Source organism: Argopecten irradians, chromosome 4 (assembly GCF_041381155.1).
Source record: "Argopecten irradians isolate NY chromosome 4, Ai_NY, whole genome shotgun sequence".
Lineage (NCBI taxonomy): Eukaryota > Metazoa > Mollusca > Bivalvia > Pectinida > Pectinidae > Argopecten > Argopecten irradians.
In genome coordinates this window covers 30,268,098-30,294,235 of record NC_091137.1, presented here as the reverse complement: position 1 = coordinate 30,294,235, position 26,138 = coordinate 30,268,098, and the positions used below count along the sequence as shown (strand labels likewise).

At 37.3% G+C, this 26,138-nt stretch overlaps 1 protein-coding gene and 1 pseudogene across 3 annotated transcripts in view; one reads left to right on the top strand and one right to left on the bottom strand.

The window, feature by feature from the left end:
* The window catches only part of LOC138321252 (discoidin domain-containing receptor 2-like), a 245,975-nt gene that overhangs the window by 156,138 nt on the left and 63,699 nt on the right, over nt 1–26,138 (bottom strand). The window lies entirely within an intron of this gene.
* LOC138322227 (cytochrome P450 2J2-like) lies at nt 4,631–6,155 on the top strand (annotated as a pseudogene).

Sequence of the window (26,138 nt, the reverse complement as noted above, 5' to 3'; positions counted from 1 at the left end):
AACGTTGTTGGTCAGTATTGACAATATAGTAACAATGTTGGTCTGTAAAGACAATATAGTTACATTGTTGGTCTGTATAGACAATATAGTAACATTGTTGGTCTGTATAGACAATATAGTTACATTGTTGGTCTGTATAGACAATATAGTAACATTGTTGGTCTGTATAGACAATATAGTAACATTGTTGGTCTGTATAGAAAGTATAGTAACAATGTTGGTCTGTATAGAAAGTATAACATGTGGTCGTTAGTATAGTAACATGTTGGTCTGTATAGACAATATAGTAACATGTTGGTCTGTATAGACAATATAGTAACATTGTTGGTCTGTATAGACAATATAGTAACATTGTTGGTCTGTATAGACAATATAGTAACATTGTTGGTCTGTATAGACAATAAGTAACATTGTTGGTCTGTATAGACAATATAGTAACATTGTTGGTCTGTATAGACAATATAGTAACATTGTTGGTCTGTATAGACAATATAGTAACATTGTTGGTCTGTATAGACAATATAGTAACAATGTTGGTCTGTATAGACAATATAGTAACAATGTTGGTCTGTTATAGACAATATAGTAACATGTTGGTCTGTATAGACAATATAGTAACATTGTTGGTCTGTATAGACAATATAGTAACATTGTTGGTCTGTATAGACAATATAGTAACAATGTTGGTCTGTATAGACAATATAGTAACAATGTTGGTCTGTATAGACAATATAGTAACATTGTTGGTCTGTATAGACAATATAGTAACATTGTTGGTCTGTATAGACAATATAGTAACATTGTTGGTCTGTATAGACAATATAGTAACAATGTTGGTCTGTATAGACAATATAGTATAACAATGTTGGTCTGTATAGACAATATATAGTAACAATGTTGGTCTGTATAGACAATATAGTAACATTGTTGGTCTGTATAGACAATATAGTAACATTGTTGGTCTGTATAGACAATATAGTAACAATGTTGGTCTGTATAGACAATATAGTAACAATGTTGGTCTGTATATAGACAATATAGTAATAGTGTTGGTCTATATAGACAATATAGTAACAATATTGATATGTATAGACAATATAGTAACAATTTTGGTATGTTTAGACAATATAGTAACATTGTTGGTCTGTATAGACAATATAGTGACATTGTTGGACTGTATAGACAATAAAGGAACATTGTTGTTCTAGACAATAGACATTGTTGTTCAGTATAGACAATATAGTAACATTGTTGGACTGTATAGACAATATAGTAACATTGTTGGTCAGTATAGACAATATAGTAACAATGTTGGTCTGTATAGACAATATAGTAACATTGTTGGTCTGTATAGACAATATAGTTACATTGTTGGTCTGTATAGACAATATAGTAACATTGTTGGTCTGTATAGACAATATAGTAACATTGTTGGTCTGTATAGACAATATAGTAACAATGTTGGTCTGTATAGACAATATAGTAACATTGTTGGTCTGTATAGACAATATAGTAACATTGTTGGTCTGTATAGACAATATAGTAACATTGTTGGTCTGTATAGACAATATAGTAACGATGTTGGTCTGTATAGACAATATAGTAACAATGTTGGTCTGTATAGACAATATAGTAACAATGTTGGTCTGTATAGACAATATTGTAACAATGTTGGTCTGTATAGACAATATAGTAACAATGTTGGTTTGTATAGACAATATAGTAACATTGTTGGTCTGTTTAGTAACAATGTTGGTCTGTATAGACAATATAGTGACATTGTTGGTCCAGATATGTATACATATATTAGTATCACCAGGGATCAATCTAGGTTTTGGGGGAAACTACCCTTTTTTCAAAATAGGGGAAAAGTTTAGCAAAATATAGGGAAATTTGAATCTTCTTATCTTGGTCCAATTTTGACGAAAAAGTACTGTAAAACATCTAACTTTATTTTTAAATTTAGTAAAGCAAGATTTTGAACTCAATAATGAAAAATTTGAATTTATTATAAAAATGCAGTAGCTATATGATAAATATGAAGAAATTTGCAAACAAAAGTCTGAAACATTAAATGGAAAATAGGTCACAGGGGAAATTGGGTTACAAAACCGGCCATTTTTTAGCTTCAAATGGGGAATTTAGGCCAGAGGGGAATTCATTCCTTGAGGGGAAACTTACCCATAAACGGTAATAAATCAGAGCTAGATTTATCCCTGATCACTGTGAATCTATGTAGACATGCAGCAAAAGTGTTGATCAATTTTGATGTTGAGGTATCTTTCCATATCTTAATAGACAATATGGTATACAACAAGGTAGATCTTGGATAATATAGAAACATTAACCTCACTAAGTGTGTATTCCCTAAAGACAGTTTATCACGAAAAAAAATATGATAATTTAGGATAGACGATCTGTTTCCTGTTATATATAACCTAATAATTTATCTATATCACATTACTTGTATCAATATGTAATAGATCCAATATGTACAGTTAGGTGCACCTGTTAACGAGATTTCTCTGCAGTACACCTGGTACTGATCTGACCAGTAGGTAAAGAATCACATGGTAACAGGTTTAGTATATGGTTAATTACTATCTGTCAATGGATGATAAATAGGACATATCTATGTACCACACACAGGTAAGGAAACACTACCTTATCAATACACCTTTAATGAGTAGGTAAAGATACAACGAGATCTGCGATTAAAATAAATATATAACACCTGTATCATCAATTATTGAAAACTAATGAATAAATGTGTAATCAATTATTGAAAACTAATGAATAAATGTGTAAATGACTAATTATTATTTCCTGCTGCAGCAGGCATTGGCAGGCGATCCAGGTGCTTACAGGTAAATACACAGGTGTAGATCGTTAGTAAATACATCTGTTAAGTGAGAGGTGTACTTACTGTTGTTATACTACTGACCCGTATATGATATTATAATATGGTTTTCTAACGAACCATGTAATAATCCTGATCTTCATCTAGATGATGATGATGATGATGATGATGATGATGATGATGATGATGACAAAAAATGATTTTAGATAGTTCCCCATGGTCGGGTCAGTGTGACCTATATTCCCTGATGAAGAATGACCACTGCTGATATCAGGTACATCTATCATCTTAATGGTCATCATTAATTTGTAAATATGTTAACGAGCTACCAGGTAAATATGTACCGAGATATCGGGTATATCAAATTACCAGGGTAGACTAATATATAGATCCAGTGTAAACTAATATACAGACAAACAGTTAACTAATATACAGACCAACTCTAGACTAATATACAGACCCACTGTAGACTAATATATAGTCCCAGTGTAGACTAATATACAGACTCACTGCAGACAAATACATAGTCCCACTGTAGACTTATATGTAGTGTCACTGAAGACTAAAATATAGAACCACTGTAGACTAATATATAGACCCACTGTAGACTAATATACAGACTCACTGTAGACAAATACATAGTCCCACTGTAGACTTATATGTAGTGTCACTGAAGACTAATATATAGACCCACTGTAGACAAATATATAGACCCACTGTAGACTAATGTACAGACTCACAGTAGACTAATATATAGACCCACTGTAGACTAATATACCGACTCACTGTAGACAAATACATAGTCCTAATGTAGACATTATATGTAGTGTCACTGAATAAAAAGATATAGAACCACTGTAGACTAATATTATTATAGACCCAGTGTAGACTAATACATAGTCCCACTGAAGACTAAGATATAGACCAACTGTAGACTAATATATAAACCCACTGTAGTCTTATATGTAGACCACTGTGCTCGTATATATAGTCTCACTGTAGACTAAGATATAGACCAAATGTAGACTAATATATTGATCCACTGTAGACTAATATTTAGACCCACTGTAGACTTATATCTAGTTCAAATATAGACTTACATATAGACCCAGTGTAGACCAATACATAGTCCCACTGTAGACTAAGATATAGACCCACTGTAGACTAAGATATAGACCTACTTTAGACTAGTATATAGACCCACTGTAGTCTTATAACTAGACCCACTGTACCCTATATATAGTCCCACTGTAGACTAAGATATAGACCAAATGTAGACTAATATATAGACCCACTGTAGACTAATATTTAGACCCACTGTAGACTTATATCTAGTCCAAATGTAGACTAATATATAGACCCACTTTAGACTAATATCTAGTCCCACTGTAGACTAAGATATAGACCAAATGTAGACTGTTATTAAAAACGGTGCTGCTTTCAGACTTTCTTAATTCACATGCAGATTTATCTTCGCTCTGCGTTAGTAATGCACTTTAAATGAAGTCTTGCGAAAGAAAAGGTGACCGTGAAACAACTGTGTCATTAAAAAGAAAACCATAATCAGGTTTCTATTGACGTATGTACTGCGATATATTACTTTATAAACAAAGCTGATCAAATTACCAGTAAACATCTATGCAGCGTGTCCAGATCGGTCAAACAATGGTTGTTTACACGGTGCGATCATCTGATAGAGTTATGTTTGTAATGGAGTCTTTTACTGGCGGACTGGTAGGTTCATTTATTATTCTGGAGATAGCGTACTTTATGGGGAACAGACACCAGATATTGAAATCCCTGCCCCCGGGACCGACACCACTCCCACTCCTGGGCAACCTTCTTGATCTGGCGTCCAGTGACCAGTTAGAAACTTTCCGTAAACTGAGAGAAAAGTATGGAGACCTGGTCACTCTTTACGTGGGGGCCTTCACGATGGTGGTGGTAGGCCATGGGCTAGGAGGGTCCCCCCCCCCCAAAAAAAAAAAAAAAAACCACCAAAAAACCTCCGAACCAGTGTTTTTTGGCCCACTGATCACAAATCAAAATGTTAACATTGCATAAGTTGGGATGTACTTCCGGTTATGAAGTCATCAAGATGGCCGCCATCTCGAATTTTACTTAAAAATGAAAAATAGCCATAACATTGACATTTTTCAACCGAAGTAGACTGAAAAAAAGGGATTGCAGGTAGATCGGGAAAAGAATGAAAGCTTCATAGAAGGATAACTAACAGGGGACTGGGAGAATTTGGCTTCGACAAGAAGGGCTTAGAGGAAAATATTGTGAAAGAGATTGAACATTTCATCAACTTTCTTGAGCAATCACAAGGACAAGCTATCAACCCCGGGTCTTGTGTAAACATCTCTATCGCAAACGTTCTGTGTGCCATTCTGTTTGGAATGAAATGGCGATCCTGTATTAAGTCAACTTACTGAGTATATAACTGAGATGGTATCTCTGATCGGGACGCTGGACCACATAACCTCATACCAAGTCTCCGGTTTGTACTACCGGGGATAAAGGGTTTAAACGGAGTTCTTCATAACTAAAAAAAATCTCCCCAAACATATTTATGACATGATTGACGCCGATGAGAAGGACTACGACGAGGAAAACATTAAAGATTCTATCGACGTTTACCTGAAGGAGGTCAACAGTAAGGAAGGAAAGAATCTTCCATCACAGGTATGTCAACATTGAATTTATCTTTCTAAAACTTTTGCGCGCGTTTACTGATAGACAGTATCACTTCTATTGATAGAAAATCTCCACGCATTTCTTAAATCCACGCAAACTGTTACTTTGAAATTTTATTGAAACGGAAATAGCGATATTTAGTAGACGCGAAAGAGAGTTAGTTTACAATAATGATTGCGACTATATTGATAATAGCAGGTTGTGTTCTTACAATATATGCATAGAAAGGATAAGAGTGTTATTTGACGATCTGGTTAATATTCTGGTATTTTTTTTTTATATATTTCTGGAAAGGAAGTATTTACAATATCAGTAGAAACTTCTACAAATATTTTGTTTTATTTCAGTTTCGCAGCTAAAGAATACCATATTCGATATGTATGTTGTGGGAATAAACTCGTCAACAACTGTTATGCAATGGATTATCCTGCTTCGTCTCAATTACCCGGATGTACAAGAACGCTGCCACGAGGTGGTAATGAGGGAGGTAGGTGAATGTCATTTCCCCTCTCTATCAGACCGACCAGACATGCCGTACATTGAGGCCCCCATCACAGTGTCACAGAAGTCCTCCGATTTGGTGATATATCTCTAAAGGAACCATGTTAATCACAAACATCAACCCGGTCCACACAGACCCTGAACTATTACCAGAGCCAGATAAATTTGACACATCACGATTCATCAACAAGGATGGCAAAGTCCTCAGAACTGATCATGTCATACCATTATTTTTCGGTGAGTTTAAATATTAATCTTATCGAATATAAAGTAAAGGGAAGCAATTCAATCTTCACATGCATATATAGTTTGCCCTGTTTGTACATATATAATCAAAAAATTAAAAATAAAATGAAAATTTATGATAACATTGTCATTTATTACACTCAATTAATTAGAGCATTAATTTACAAAAAGGTTAAAAAGGCAAAAATATTTGTAATGTATATAAATATTTTGCTGATTTTGAAATGAGATTTAAAGAAATGATAAAATTTCTATTACACATTTTTGTTTAGAAGTTGTCATTTTACATGTGTAGTAAAATTGAACGGAGTTTTATTGAGCGCAATCATGGTTTGCGTGAAGTTTTGAGCGATCGCATACTTAATGTCTAATTTCAGGAGGCAAAGTATGAAAGGTTATATTCCTGTCAACATGGAAACACTAAAATAGTATTGATGGTTGGTGAGTTGAGAGTCATGTTCATTTATTAGGACATCATCCTGTGTATGAGGTGCGTTACATCTGTGAAGTGCGTGCGTGTGTTGGGATGAAACTACAGTTTGTTCTTGTGATGATTCTTTTATAGTGCTATTTCACTGAAGCATACCGCAAAAGAAACAAGCACACACACTAGGTCACTTTATACTGACAAAGACACAGTACAAACACACACACTAGGTCACTTTATACTGACAAAGACACAGTACAAACACACACACTAGGTCACTTTATACTGACAAAGACACAGAACCAACACACACACTAGGTCACACTATACTGACAAAGACACAGTACAAACACACACACTAGGTCACATTATACTGACAAAGACACAGTACAAACACACACACTAGTCACATTATACTGACAAAGACACAGTACAAACACACACACTAGGTCACATTATACTGACAAAGACACAGTACAAACACACACACTAGGTCACATTATACTGACAAAGACACAGTACAAACACACACACTAGGTCACATTATACTGACAAAGACACAGACAAACACACACACTAGGTCACATTATACTGACAAAGACACAGTACAAACACACACACTAGGTCACATTATACTGACAAAGACACAGTACAAACACACACACTAGGTCACATTATACTGACAAAGACACAGTACAAACACACACACTAGGTCACATTATACTGACAAAGACACAGTACAAACACACACACTAGGTCACATTATACTGACAAAGACACAGTACAAACACACACACTAGGTCACTTTATACTGACAAAGACACAGTACAAACACACACACTAGGTCACATTATACTGACAAAGACACAGTACAAACACACACACTAGGTCACTTTATACTGACAAAGACACAGTACAAACACACACACACTAGGTCACATTATACTGACAAAGACACAGTACAAACACACACACTAGGTCACATTATACTGACAAAGACACAGTACAAACACACACACTAGGTCACATTATACTGACAAAGACACAGTACAAACACACACACTAGGTCACATTATACTGACAAAGACACAGTACAAACACACACACTAGGTCACATTATACTGACAAAGACACAGTACAAACACACACACTAGGTCACATTATATACTGACAAAGACACAGTACAAACACACACACTAGGTCACATTATACTGACAAAGACACAGTACAAAACACACACACTAGGTCACATTATACTGACAAAGACACAGTACAAACACACACACTAGGTCACTTTATACTGACAAAGACACAGTACAAACACACACACTAGGTCACATTATACTGACAAAGACACAGTACAAACACACACACTAGGTCACTTTATACTGACAAAGACACAGTACAAACACACACACTAGGTCACTTTATACTGACAAAGACACAGTACAAACACACACACTAGGTCACATTATACTGACAAAGAACACAGTACAAACACACACACTAGGTCACTTTATACTGACAAAGACACAGTACAAACACACACACTAGGTCACTTATACTGACAAAGACACAGTACAAACACACACACTAGGTCACTTTATACTGACAAAGACACAGTACAAACACACACACTAGGTCACTTTATACTGACAAAGACACAGTACAAACACACACACTAGGTCACTTTATACTGACAAAGACACAGTACAAACACACACACTAGGTCACTTTATACTGACAAAGACACAGTACAAACACACACACACTAGGTCACTTTATACTGACAAAGACACAGTACAAACACACACACTAGGTCACTTTATACTGACAAAGACACAGTACAAACACACACACTAGGTCACTTTATACTGACAAAGACACAGTACAAACACACACACTAGGTCACTTTATACTGACAAAGACACAGTACAAACACACACACTAGGTCACTTTATACTGACAAAGACACAGTACAAACACACACACACACTAGGTCACTTTATACTGACAAAGACACAGTACAAACACACACACTAGGTCACATTTATACTGACAAAGACACAGTACAAACACACACACTAGGTCACATTATACTGACAAAGACACAGTACAAACACACACACACTAGGTCACTTTATACTGACAAAGACACAGTACAAACACACACACTAGGTCACATTTATACTGACAAAGACACAGTACAAACACACACACTAGGTCACATTTATACTGACAAAGACACAGTACAAACACACACACTAGGTCACTTTATACTGACAAAGACACAGTACAAACACACACACTAGGTCACATTATACTGACAAAGACACAGTACAAACACACACACTAGGTCACATTTATACTGACAAAGACACAGTACAAACACACACACTAGGTCACTTTATATACTGACAAAGACACAGTACAAACACACACACTAGGTCACTTTATACTGACAAAGACACAGTACAAACACACACACTAGGTCACATTATACTGACAAAGACACAGTACAAACACACACACTAGGTCACTTTATACTGACAAAGACACAGTACAAACACACACACTAGGTCACATTTATACTGACAAAGACACAGTACAAACACACACACTAGGTCACATTATACTGACAAAGACACAGTACAAACACACACACTAGGTCACTTTATACTGACAAAGACACAGTACAAACACACACACTAGGTCACTTTATACTGACAAAGACACAGTACAAACACACACACTAGGTCACATTTATACTGACAAAGACACAGTACAAACACACACACTAGGTCACTTTATACTGACAAAGACACAGTACAAACACACACACTAGGTCACTTTATACTGACAAAGACACAGTACAAACACACACACTAGGTCACATTATACTGACAAAGACACAGTACAAACACACACACTAGGTCACTTTATACTGACAAAGACACAGTACAAACACACACACTAGGTCACATTATACTGACAAAGACACAGTACAAATACACACACTAGGTCACTTTATACTGACAAAGACACAGTACAAACACACTGACAAAGACACAGTACAAACACACACACTAGGTCACTTTATACTGACAAAGACACAGTACAAACACACACACTAGGTCACATTATACTGACAAAGACACAGTACAAACACACACACTAGGTCACTTTATACTGACAAAGACACAGTACAAACACACACACAGGTCACTTTACACAAAGACACAGTACAAACACACACACTAGGTCACTTATACTGACAAAGACACAGTACAAACACACACACTAGGTCACTTATACTGACAAAGACACAGTACAAACACACACACTAGGTCACATTATACTGACAAAGACACAGTACAAACACACACACTAGGTCACTTTATACTGACAAAGACACAGTACAAACACACACACAAGGTCACTTTATACTGACAAAGACACAGTACAAACACACACACACTAGGTCACATTTATACTGACAAAGACACAGTACAAACACACACACACAGGTCACATTATACTGACAAAGACACAGTACAAACACACACACTAGGTCACTTTATACTGACAAAGACACAGTACAAAACACACACTAGGTCACTTTATACTGACAAAGACACAGTACAAACACACACACTAGGTCACTTTATACTGACAAAGACACAGTACAAACACACACACTAGGTCACATTTATACTGACAAAGACACAGTACAAACACACACACTAGGTCACATTATACTGACAAAGACACAGTACAAACACACACACTAGGTCACATTATACTGACAAAGACACAGTACAAACACACACACTAGGTCACATTATACTGACAAAGACACAGTACAAACACACACACTAGGTCACTTTATACTGACAAAGACACAGTACAAACACACACACTAGGTCACTTTATACTGACAAAGACACAGTACAAACACACACACTAGGTCACTTTATACTGACAAAGACACAGTACAAACACACACACTAGGTCACTTTATACTGACAAAGACACAGTACAAACACACACACTAGGTCACTTTAACTGACACAAACACACACACTAGGTCACATTTATACTGACAAAGACACAGTACAAACACACACACTAGGTCACTTTATACTGACAAAGACACAGTACAAACACACACACTAGGTCACATTTATACTGACAAAGACACAGTACAAACACACACACTAGGTCACATTATACTGACAAAGACACAGTACAAACACACACACTAGGTCACATTATACTGACAAAGACACAGTACAAACACACACACAGGTCACTTTATACTGACAAAGACACAGTACAAACACACACACTAGGTCACTTTATACTGACAAAGACACAGTACAAACACACACACACTAGGTCACATTATACTGACAAAGACACAGTACAAACACACACACTAGGTCACATTATACTGACAAAGACACAGTACAAACACACACACTAGGTCACTTATACTGACAAAGACACAGTACAAACACACACACACTAGGTCACTTTTATACTGACAAAGACACAGTACAAACACACACACTAGGTCACATTTATACTGACAAAGACACAGTACAAACACACAACACACTAGGTCACATTATACTGACAAAGACACAGTACAAACACACACACTAGGTCACATTATACTGACAAAGACACAGTACAAACACACACACTAGGTCACATTATACTGACAAAGACACAGTACAAACACACACACTAGGTCACTTTATACTGACAAAGACACAGTACAAACACACACACTAGGTCACATTATACTGACAAAGACACAGTACAAACACACACACTAGGTCACATTATACTGACAAAGACACAGTACAAACACACACACTAGGTCACTTTATACTGACAAAGACACAGTACAAACACACACACACTAGGTCACTTTATACTGACAAAGACACAGTACAAACACACACACTAGGTCACATTATACTGACAAAGACACAGTACAAACACACACACACACTAGGTCACATTATACTGACAAAGACACAGTACAAACACACACACTAGGTCACATTATACTGACAAAGACACAGTACAAACACACACACTAGGTCACTTTATACTGACAAAGACACAGTACAAACACACACACACTAGGTCACATTATACTGACAAAGACCACAGTACAAACACACACACTAGGTCACTTTATACTGACAAAGACACAGTACAAACACACACACTAGGTCACATTATACTGACAAAGACACAGTACAAACACACACACTAGGTCACTTTATACTGACAAAGACAAGTACAAACACACACACTAGGTACATACTGACAAAGACACAGTACAAACACACACACTAGGTCACATTATACTGACAAAGACACAGTACAAACACACACACTAGGTCACATTATACTGACAAAGACACAGTACAAACACACACACTAGGTCACATTATACTGACAAAGACACAGTACAAACACACACACACTAGGTCACATTATATACTGACAAAGACACAGTACAAACACACACACTAGGTCACATTATACTGACAAAGACACAGTACAAACACACACACTAGGTCACATTATACTGACAAAGACACAGTACAAACACACACACTAGGTCACTTTATACTGACAAAGACACAGTACAAACACACACACTAGGTCACTTTATACTGACAAAGACACAGTACAAACACACACACTAGGTCACTTTATACTGACAAAGACACAGTACAAACACACACACTAGGTCACATTATACTGACAAAAGTACAAACACACACACTAGGTCACTTTATACTGACAAAGACACAGTACAAACACACACACACTAGGTCAATTTATACTGACAAAGACACAGTACAAACACACACACTAGGTCACTTTATACTGACAAAGACACAGTACAAACACACACACTAGGTCACATTATACTGACAAAGACACAGTACAAACACACACACTAGGTCACTTTATACTGACAAAGACACAGTACAAACACACACACTAGGTCACTTTATACTGACAAAGACACAGTACAAACACACACACTAGGTCACTTTATACTGACAAAGACACAGTACAAACACACACACTAGGTCACTTTATACTGACAAAGACACAGTACAAACACACACACTAGGTCACACTATACTGACAAAGACACAGTACAAACACACACACTAGGTCACATTATACTGACAAAGACACAGTACAAACACACACACTAGTCACATTATACTGACAAAGACACAGTACAAACACACACACTAGGTCACATTATACTGACAAAGACACAGTACAAACACACACACTAGGTCACTTTATACTGACAAAGACACAGTACAAACACACACACACTAGGTCAATTTATACTGACAAAGACACAGTACAAACACACACACTAGGTCACATTATACTGACAAAGACACAGTACAAACACACACTAGGTCACATATACTGACAAAGACACAGTACAAAACACACACTAGGCATTATACTGACAAAGACACAGTACAAAACACCACTAGGTCACTTTATACTGACAAAGACACAGTACAAACACACACACACTAGGTCACATTATACTGACAAAGACACAGTACAAACACAAACATTAGGTCACATTATACTGACAAAGACACAGTACAAACACACACACTAGGTCACTTTATACTGACAAAGACACAGTACAAACACACACACTAGGTCACTTTATACTGACAAAGACACAGTACAAACACACACACTAGGTCACATTATACTGACAAAGACACAGTACAAACACACACACTAGGTCACTTTATACTGACAAAGACACAGTACAAACACACACACTAGGTCACTTTATACTGACAAAGACACAGTACAAACACACACACTAGGTCACATTATACTGACAAAGACACAGTACAAACACACACACTAGGTCACTTTATACTGACAAAGACACAGTACAAACACACACACTAGGTCACTTTATACTGACAAAGACACAGTACAAACACACACACTAGGTCACATTATACTGACAAAGACACAGTACAAACACACACACTAGGTCACATTATACTGACAAATACAAACACACACACTAGGTCACTTTATACTGACAAAGACACAGTACAAACACACACACACTAGGTCAATTTATACTGACAAAGACACAGTACAAACACACACACTAGGTCACTTTATACTGACAAAGACACAGTACAAACACACACACTAGGTCACTTTATACTGACAAAGACACAGTACAAACACACACACACTAGGTCACTTTATACTGACAAAGACACAGTACAAACACACACACTAGGTCACTTTATACTGACAAAGACACAGTACAAACACACACACTAGGTCACATTATACTGACAAAGACACAGTACAAACACACACACTAGGTCACTTTATACTGACAAAGACACAGTACAAACACACACACTAGGTCAATTTATACTGACAAAGACACAGTACAAACACACACACTAGGTCACATTATACTGACAAACACAGTACAAACACACACACTAGGTCACATTATACTGACAAAGACACAGTACAAACACACACACACTAGGTCAATTTATACTGACAAAGACACAGTACAAACACACACACTAGGTCACTTTATACTGACAAAGACACAGTACAAACACACACACTAGGTCACTTTATACTGACAAAGACACAGTACAAACACACACACTAGGTCACTTTATACTGACAAAGACACAGTACAAACACACACACTAGGTCACTTTATACTGACAAAGACACAGTACAAACACACACACTAGGTCACTTTATACTGACAAAGACACAGTACAAACACACACACTAGGTCACATTTATACTGACAAAGACACAGTACAAACACACACACTAGGTCACATTATACTGACAAAGACACAGTACAAACACACACACTAGGTCACATTATACTGACAAAGACACAGTACAAACACACACACTAGGTCACTTTATACTGACAAAGACACAGTACAAACACACACACTAGGTCACTTTATACTGACAAAGACACAGTACAAACACACACACTAGGTCACTTTATACTGACAAAGACACAGTACAAACACACACACTAGGTCACATTATACTGACAAAGACACAGTACAAACACACACACTAGGTCACTTTATACTGACAAAGACACAGTACAAACACACACACTAGGTCACTTTATACTGACAAAGACACAGTACAAACACACACACTAGGTCACTTTATACTGACAAAGACACAGTACAAACACACACACTAGGTCACTTTATACTGACAAAGACACAGTACAAACACACACACTAGGTCACTTTATACTGACAAAGACACAGTACAAAACACACACACTAGGTCACATTATACTGACAAAGACACAGTACAAACACACACACTAGGTCACATTATACTGACAAAGACACAGTACAAACACACACACTAGGTCACTTTATACTGACAAAGACACAGTACAAACACACACACTAGGTCACATTATACTGACAAATACAAACACACACACTAGGTCACTTTATACTGACAAAGACACAGTACAAACACACACACTAGGTCACTTTATACTGACAAAGACACAGTACAAACACACACACTAGGTCACTTTATACTGACAAAGACACAGTACAAACACACACACAAGGTCACTTTATACTGACAAAGACACAGTACAAACACACACATTAGGTCACATTATACTGACAAAGACACAGTACAAACACACACACTAGGTCACTTTATACTGACAAAGACACAGTACAAACACACACACTAGGTCACATTATACTGACAAAGACACAGTACAAACACACACACTAGGTCACTTTTACTGACAAAGACTGACAAAGACACAGGTCACAAATACACAAAGACACAGTACAAACACACACACTTCACTTATACTGACAAAGACACAGTACAAACACACACACTAGGTCACATTATACTGACAAAGACACAGTACAAACACACACACACTAGGTCACATTATACTGACAAAGACACAGTACAAACACACACACTAGGTCACTTTATACTGACAAAGACACAGTACAAACACACACACTAGGTCACACTATACTGACAAAGACACAGTACAAACACACACACTAGGTCACATTATACTGACAAAGACACAGTACAAACACACACACTAGGTCACTTTATACTGACAAAGACACAGTACAAACACACACACTAGGTCACATTATACTGACAAAGACACAGTACAAACACACACACACTAGGTCATATTATACTGACAAAGACACAGTACAAACACACACACTAGGTCACTTTATACTGACAAAGACACAGTACAAACACACACACTAGGTCACATTATACTGACAAAGACACAGTACAAACACACACACTAGGTCACATTATACTGACAAAGACACAGTACAAACACACACACTAGGTCACTTTATACTGACAAAGACACAGTACAAACACACACACACTAGGTCACTTTATACTGACAAAGACACAGTACAAACACACACACTAGGTCACTTTATACTGACAAAGACACAGTACAAACACACACACTAGGTCACATTATACTGACAAAGACACAGTACAAACACACACACTAGGTCACTTTATACTGACAAAGACACAGTACAAACACACACACTAGGTCACTTTATACTGACAAAGACACAGTACAAACACACACACTAGGTCACATTTATACTGACAAAGACACAGTACAAACACACACACTAGGTCACTTTATACTGACAAAGACACAGTACAAACACACACACTAGGTCACATTATATACTGACAAAGACACAGTACAAACACACACACTAGGTCACTTTATACTGACAAAGACACAGTACAAACACACACACTAGGTCACTTTATACTGACAAAGACACAGTACAAACACACACACTAGGTCACATTTATACTGACAAAGACACAGTACAAACACACACACTAGGTCACTTTATACTGACAAAGACACAGTACAAACACACACACTAGGTCACTTATACTGACAAAGACACAGTACAAACACACACACTAGGTCACTTTATACTGACAAAGACACAGTACAAACACACACACTAGGTCACATTATACTGACAAAGACACAGTACAAACACACACACTAGGTCACATTTATACTGACAAAGACACAGTACAAACACACACACTAGGTCACTTTATACTGACAAAGACACAGTACAAACACACACACTAGGTCACTTTATACTGACAAAGACACAGTACAAACACACACACTAGGTCACTTTATACTGACAAAGACACAGTACAAACACACACACTAGGTCACTTTATACTGACAAAGACACAGTACAAACACACACACTAGGTCACTTTATACTGACAAAGACACAGTACAAACACACACACTAGGTCACATTATACTGACAAAGACACAGTACAAACACACACACTAGGTCACTTTATACTGACAAAGACACAGTACAAACACACACACTAGGTCACTTTATACTGACAAAGACACAGTACAAACACACACACTAGGTCACATTTATACTGACAAAGACACAGTACAAACACACACACTAGGTCACTTATACTGACAAAGACACAGTACAAACACACACACTAGGTCACTTTATACTGACAAAGACACAGTACAAACACACACACTAGGTCACATTATACTGACAAAGACACAGTACAAACACACACACTAGGTCACAATTTACTGACAAAGACACAGTACAAACACACACACTAGGTCACACAAAGACACAGTACAAACACACACACTAGGTCACTTTATACTGACAAAGACACAGTACAAACACACACACTAGGTCACTTTATACTGACAAAGACACAGTACAAACACACACACACTAGGTCACTTTATACTGACAAAGACACAGTACAAACACACACACTAGGTCACTTTATACTGACAAAGACACAGTACAAACACACACACTAGGTCACATTATACTGACAAAGACACAGTACAAACACACACACTAGGTCACATTATACTGACAAAGACACAGTACAAACACACACACTAGGTCACATTATACTGACAAAGACACAGTACAAACACACACACTAGGTCACTTTATACTGACAAAGACACAGTACAAACACACACACTAGGTCACTTTATACTGACAAAGACACAGTACAAACACACACACTAGGTCACTTTATACTGACAAAGACACAGTACAAACACACACACACACTAGGTCAATTTATACTGACAAAGACACAGTACAAACACACACACTAGGTCACTTTATACTGACAAAGACACAGTACAAACACACACACTAGGTCACTTTATATACTGACAAAGACACTAGGTCACTTTATACTGACAAAGACACACACACTAGGTCACTTTATACTGACAAAGACACAGTACAAACACACACACTAGGTCACTTTATACTGACAAAGACACAGTACAAACACACACACACTAGGTCACTTTATACTGACAAAGACACAGTACAAACACACACACTAGGTCACTTTATACTGACAAAGACACAGTACAAACACACACACTAGGTCACTTTATACTGACAAAGACACAGTACAAACACACACACTAGGTCAATTTATACTGACAAAGACACAGTACAAACACACACACTAGGTCACATTATACTGACAAAGACACAGTACAAACACACACACTAGGTCACATTATACTGACAAAGACACAGTACAAACACACACACTAGGTCACTTTATACTGACAAAGACACAGTACAAACACACACACTAGGTCACTTTATACTGACAAAGACACAGTACAAACACACACACTAGGTCACTTTATACTGACAAAGACACAGTACAAACACACACACTAGGTCACTTTATACTGACAAAGACACAGTACAAACACACACACTAGGTCACTTTATACTGACAAAGACACAGTACAAACACACACACACTAGGTCACTTTATACTGACAAAGACACAGTACAAACACACACACTAGGTCACTTTATACTGACAAAGACACAGTACAAACACACACACTAGGTCACTTTATACTGACAAAGACACAGTACAAACACACACACTAGGTCACTTTATACTGACAAAGACACAGTACAAACACACACACACTAGGTCAATTTATACTGACAAAGACACAGTTCAAACACATACACTAGGTCACTTTATACTGACAAAGACACAGTACAAACACACACACTAGGTCACTTTATACTGACAAAGACACAGTACAAACACACACACTAGGTCACTTTATACTGACAAAGACACAGTACAAACACACACACTAGGTCACTTTATACTGACAAAGACACAGTACAAACACACACACACTAGGTCACTTTATACTGACAAAGACACAGTACAAACACACACACTAGGTCACTTTATACTGACAAAGACACAGTACAAACACACACACTAGGTCACATTTATACTGACAAAGACACAGTACAAACACACACACTAGGTCACTTTATACTGACAAAGACACAGTACAAACACACACACTAGGTCACTTTATACTGACAGACACAGTACAAAACACAACAGGTCACTTTATACTGACAAAGACACAGTACAAACACACACAACTAGGTCACTTTATACTGACAAAGACACAGTACAAACACACACACTAGGTCACTTTATACTGACAAAGAACAGTACAAAACACACACTAGGTCACTTATACTGACAAAGACACAGTACAAACACACACACTAGGTCACTTTATACTGACAAAGACACAGTACAAACACACACACTAGGTCACATTATACTGACAAAGACACAGTACAAACACACACACTAGGTCACATTTATACTGACAAAGACACAGTACAAACACACACACTAGGTCACTTTATACTGACAAAGACACAGTACAAACACACACACTAGGTCACTTTATACTGACAAAGACACAGTACAAACACACACACTAGGTCACTTTATACTGACAAAGACACAGTACAAACACACACACACTAGGTCACTTTATACTGACAAAGACACAGTACAAACACACACACTAGGTCACTTTATACTGACAAAGACACAGTACAAACACACACACTAGGTCACTTTATACTGACAAAGACACAGTACAAACACACACACTAGGTCAATTTATACTGACAAAGACACAGTACAAACACACACACTAGGTCACTTTATACTGACAAAGACACAGTACAAACACACACACTAGGTCACTTTATACTGACAAAGACACAGTACAAACACACACACTAGGTCACATTATACTGACAAAGACACAGTACAAACACACACACTAGGTCACATTTATACTGACAAAGACACAGTACAAAACACACACACTAGGTCACTTTATACTGACAAAGACACAGTACAAACACACACACTAGGTCACTTTATACTGACAAAGACACAGTACAAACACACACACACTAGGTCACTTTATACTGACAAAGACACAGTACAAACACACACACTAGGTCACATTATACTGACAAAGACACAGTACAAACACACACACTAGGTCACATTATACTGACAAAGACACAGTACAAACACACACACTAGGTCACATTATACTGACAAAGACACAGTACAAATACACACACTAGGTCACTTTATACTGACAAAGACACAGTACAAACACACACACTAGGTCACTTTATACTGACAAAGACACAGTACAAACACACACACACTAGGTCACTTTATACTGACAAAGACACAGTACAAACACACACACTAGGTCACATTTATACTGACAAAGACACAGTACAAACACACACACTAGGTCACTTATACTGACAAAGACACAGTACAAACACACACACACTAGGTCACTTTATACTGACAAAGACACAGTACAAACACACACACTAGGTCACTTTATACTGACAAAGACACAGTACAAACACACACACTAGGTCACATTATACTGACAAAGACACAGTACAAACACACACACACTAGGTCACTTATACTGACAAAGACACAGTACAAACACACACTAGGTCACAAATACTGACAAAGACACAGTACAAACACACACTAGGTCACTTTATACTGACAAAGACACAGTACAAACACACACACTAGGTCACTTTATACTGACAAAGACACAGTACAAACACACACACTAGGTCACTTTATACTGACAAAGACACAGTACAAACACACACACACTAGGTCACATTTATACTGACAAAGACACAGTACAAACACACACACTAGGTCACTTTATACTGACAAAGACACAGTACAAACACACACACACTAGGTCAATTTATACTGACAAAGACACAGTTCAAACACACACACTAGGTCACTTTATACTGACAAAGACACAGTACAAACACACACACTAGGTCACTTTATACTGACAAAGACACAGTACAAACACACACACTAGGTCACATTTATACTGACAAAGACACAGTACAAACACACACACTAGGTCACTTTATACTGACAAAGACACAGTACAAACACACACACACTAGGTCACTTTATACTGACAAAGACACAGTACAAACACACACACTAGGTCACTTTATACTGACAAAGACACAGTACAAACACACACACTAGGTCACTTTATACTGACAAAGACACAGTACAAACACACACACTAGGTCACTTTATACTGACAAAGACACAGTACAAACACACACACACTAGGTCACTTTATACTGACAAAGACACAGTACAAACACACACACTAGGTCACATTATACTGACAAAGACACAGTACAAACACACACACTAGGTCACTTTATACTGACAAAGACACAGTACAAACACACACACTAGGTCACTTTATACTGACAAAGACACAGTACAAACACACACACTAGGTCACTTTATACTGACAAAGACACAGTACAAACACACACACTAGGTCACTTATACTGACAAAGACACAGTACAAACACACACACTAGGTCACATTTATACTGACAAAGACACAGTACAAACACACACACTAGGTCACTTTATACTGACAAAGACACAGTACAAACACACACACAGGTCACATACACAAGTCACTTTTATACTGACAAAGACACAGTACAAACACACACACTAGGTCACTTTATACTGACAAAGACACAGTACAAACACACACACTAGGTCACTTTATACTGACAAAGACACAGTACAAACACACACACTAGGTCACTTTATACTGACAAAGACACAGTACAAACACACACACTAGGTCACTTTATACTGACAAAGACACAGTACAAACACACACACACTAGGTCACTTTATACTGACAAAGACACAGTACAAACACACACACTAGGTCACTTTATACTGACAAAGACACAGTACAAACACACACACACACTAGGTCACATTATACTGACAAAGACACAGTACAAACACACACACTAGGTCACTTTATACTGACAAAGACACAGTACAAACACACACACTAGGTCACTTTATACTGACAAAGACACAGTACAAACACACACACTAGGTCACTTTATACTGACAAAGACACAGTACAAACACACACACACTAGGTCAATTTATACTGACAAAGACACAGTACAAACACACACACTAGGTCACTTTATACTGACAAAGACACAGTACAAACACACACACTAGGTCACATTATACTGACAAAGACACAGTACAAACACACACACTAGGTCACTTTATACTGACAAAGACACAGTACAAACACACACACTAGGTCACTTTATACTGACAAAGACACAGTACAAACACACACACTAGGTCACATTTATACTGACAAAGACACAGTACAAACACACACACTAGGTCACTTTATACTGACAAAGACACAGTACAAACACACACACTAGGTCACATTTATACTGACAAAGACACAGTACAAACACACACACTAGGTCACTTTATACTGACAAAGACACAGTAAAACCCCAATATACACACACACAAACTAGGTCACTTTATACTGACAAAGACACAGTACAAACACACACACTAGGTCACTTTATACTGACAAAGGCACAGTACAAACACACACACTAGGTCACATTATACTGACAAATACAAACACACACACTAGGTCACTTTATACTGACAAAGACACAGTACAAACACACACACACACTAGGTCACTTTATACTGACAAAGACACAGTACAAACACACACACTAGGTCACATTATACTGACAAAGACACAGTACAAATACACACACTAGGTCACTTTATACTGACAAAGACACAGTACAAACACACACACTAGGTCACTTTATACTGACAAAGACACAGTACAAACACACACACAAATACAAACACACACACTAGGTCACTTTATACTGACAAAGACACAGTACAAACACACACACACACTAGGTCACTTTATACTGACAAAGACACAGTACAAACACACACACTAGGTCACTTTATACTGACAAAGACACAGTACAAACACACACACTAGGTCACATTATACTGACAAAGACACAGTACAAACACACACACTAGGTCACATTATACTGACAAAGACACAGTACAAACACACACACTAGGTCACATTATACTGACAAAGACACAGTACAAATATACACACTAGGTCACTTTATACTGACAAAGACACAGTACAAACACACACACTAGGTCACTTTATACTGACAAAGACACAGTACAAACACACACACTAGGTCACATTATACTGACAAAGACACAGTACAAACACACACACTAGGTCACATTATACTGACAAAGACACAGTACAAACACACACACTAGGTCACTTTATACTGACAAAGACACAGTACAAACACACACACTAGGTCACATTATACTGACAAAGACACAGTACAAACACACACACACTAGGTCACTTTATACTGACAAAGACACAGTACAAACACACACACTAGGTCACTTTATACTGACAAAGACACAGTACAAACACACACACTAGGTCACTTTATACTGACAAAGACACAGTACAAACACACACCACTAGGTCACTTTATACTGACAAAGACACAGTACAAACACACACACTAGGTCACTTTATACTGACAAAGACACAGTACAAACACACACACTAGGTCACTTTATACTGACAAAGACACAGTACAAACACACACACTAGGTCACATTATACTGACAAAGACACAGTACAAACACACACACTAGGTCACTTTATACTGACAAAGACACAGTACAAACACACACACTAGGTCACATTATACTGACAAAACTGACAAAGTACAAACACACACACTAGGTCACTTTATACTGACAAAGACACAGTACAAACACACACACACACTAGGTCACTTTATACTGACAAAGACACAGTACAAACACACACACTAGGTCACTTTATACTGACAAAGACACAGTACAAACACACACACACTAGGTCACATTATACTGACAAAGACACAGTACAAACACACACACTAGGTCACTTTATACTGACAAAGACACAGTACAAACACACACACTAGGTCACTTTATACTGACAAAGACACAGTACAAACACACACACTAGGTCACTTTATACTGACAAAGACACAGTACAAACACACACACTAGGTCACTTTATACTGACAAAGACACAGTACAAATATACACACTAGGTCACTTTATACTGACAAAGACACAGTACAAATACACACACTAGGTCACTTTATACTGACAAAGACACAGTACAAACACACACACTAGGTCACTTTATACTGACAAAGACACAGTACAAACACACACACTAGGTCACATTATACTGACAAAGACACAGTACAAACACACACACTAGGTCACATTATACTGACAAAGACACAGTACAAACACACACACTAGGTCACTTTATACTGACAAAGACACAGTACAAACACACACACTAGGTCACTTTATACTGACAAAGACACAGTACAAACACACACACTAGGTCACTTTATACTGACAAAGACACAGTACAAACACACACACTAGGTCACATTATACTGACAAAGACACAGTACAAACACACACACTAGGTCACTTTATACTGACAAAGACACAGTACAAACACACACACTAGGTCACATTATACTGACAAATACAAACACACACACTAGGTCACTTTATACTGACAAAGACACAGTACAAACACACACACACACTAGGTCACTTTATACTGACAAAGACACAGTACAAACACACACACACTAGGTCACTTTATACTGACAAAGACACAGTACAAACACACACACTAGGTCACTTTATACTGACAAAGACACAGTACAAACACACACACTAGGTCACTTTATACTGACAAAGACACAGTACAAACACACACACTAGGTCACTTTATACTGACAAAGACACAGTACAAACACACACACTAGGTCAATTTATACTGACAAAGACACAGTACAAACACACACACTAGGTCACTTTATACTGACAAAGACACAGTACAAACACACACACTAGGTCACATTATACTGACAAAGACACAGTACAAACACACACACACTAGGTCACTTTATACTGACAAAGACACAGTACAAACACACACACTAGGTCACTTTATACTGACAAAGACACAGTACAAACACACACACTAGGTCACATTATACTGACAAAGACACAGTACAAACACACACACTAGGTCACATTATACTGACAAAGACACAGTACAAACACACACACTAGGTCACATTATACTGACAAAGACACAGTACAAACACACACACTAGGTCACTTTATACTGACAAAGACACAGTACAAACACACACACTAGGTCACTTTATACTGACAAAGACACAGTACAAACACACACACTAGGTCACTTTATACTGACAAAGACACAGTACAAACACACACACTAGGTCACATTTATACTGACAAAGACACAGTACAAACACACACACTAGGTCACATTTATACTGACAAAGACACAGTACAAACACACACACACTAGGTCACTTTATACTGACAAAGACACAGTACAAACACACACACTAGGTCACATTTATACTGACAAAGACACAGTACAAACACACACACTAGGTCACTTTATACTGACAAAGACACAGTACAAACACACACACTAGGTCACATTTATACTGACAAAGACACAGTACAAACACACACACTAGGTCACTTTATACTGACAAAGACACAGTACAAACACACACACTAGGTCACTTTATACTGACAAAGACACAGTACAAACACACACACTAGGTCACATTATACTGACAAAGACACAGTACAAACACACACACACTAGGTCACTTTATACTGACAAAGACACAGTACAAACACACACACACACTAGGTCACTTTATACTGACAAAGACACAGTAC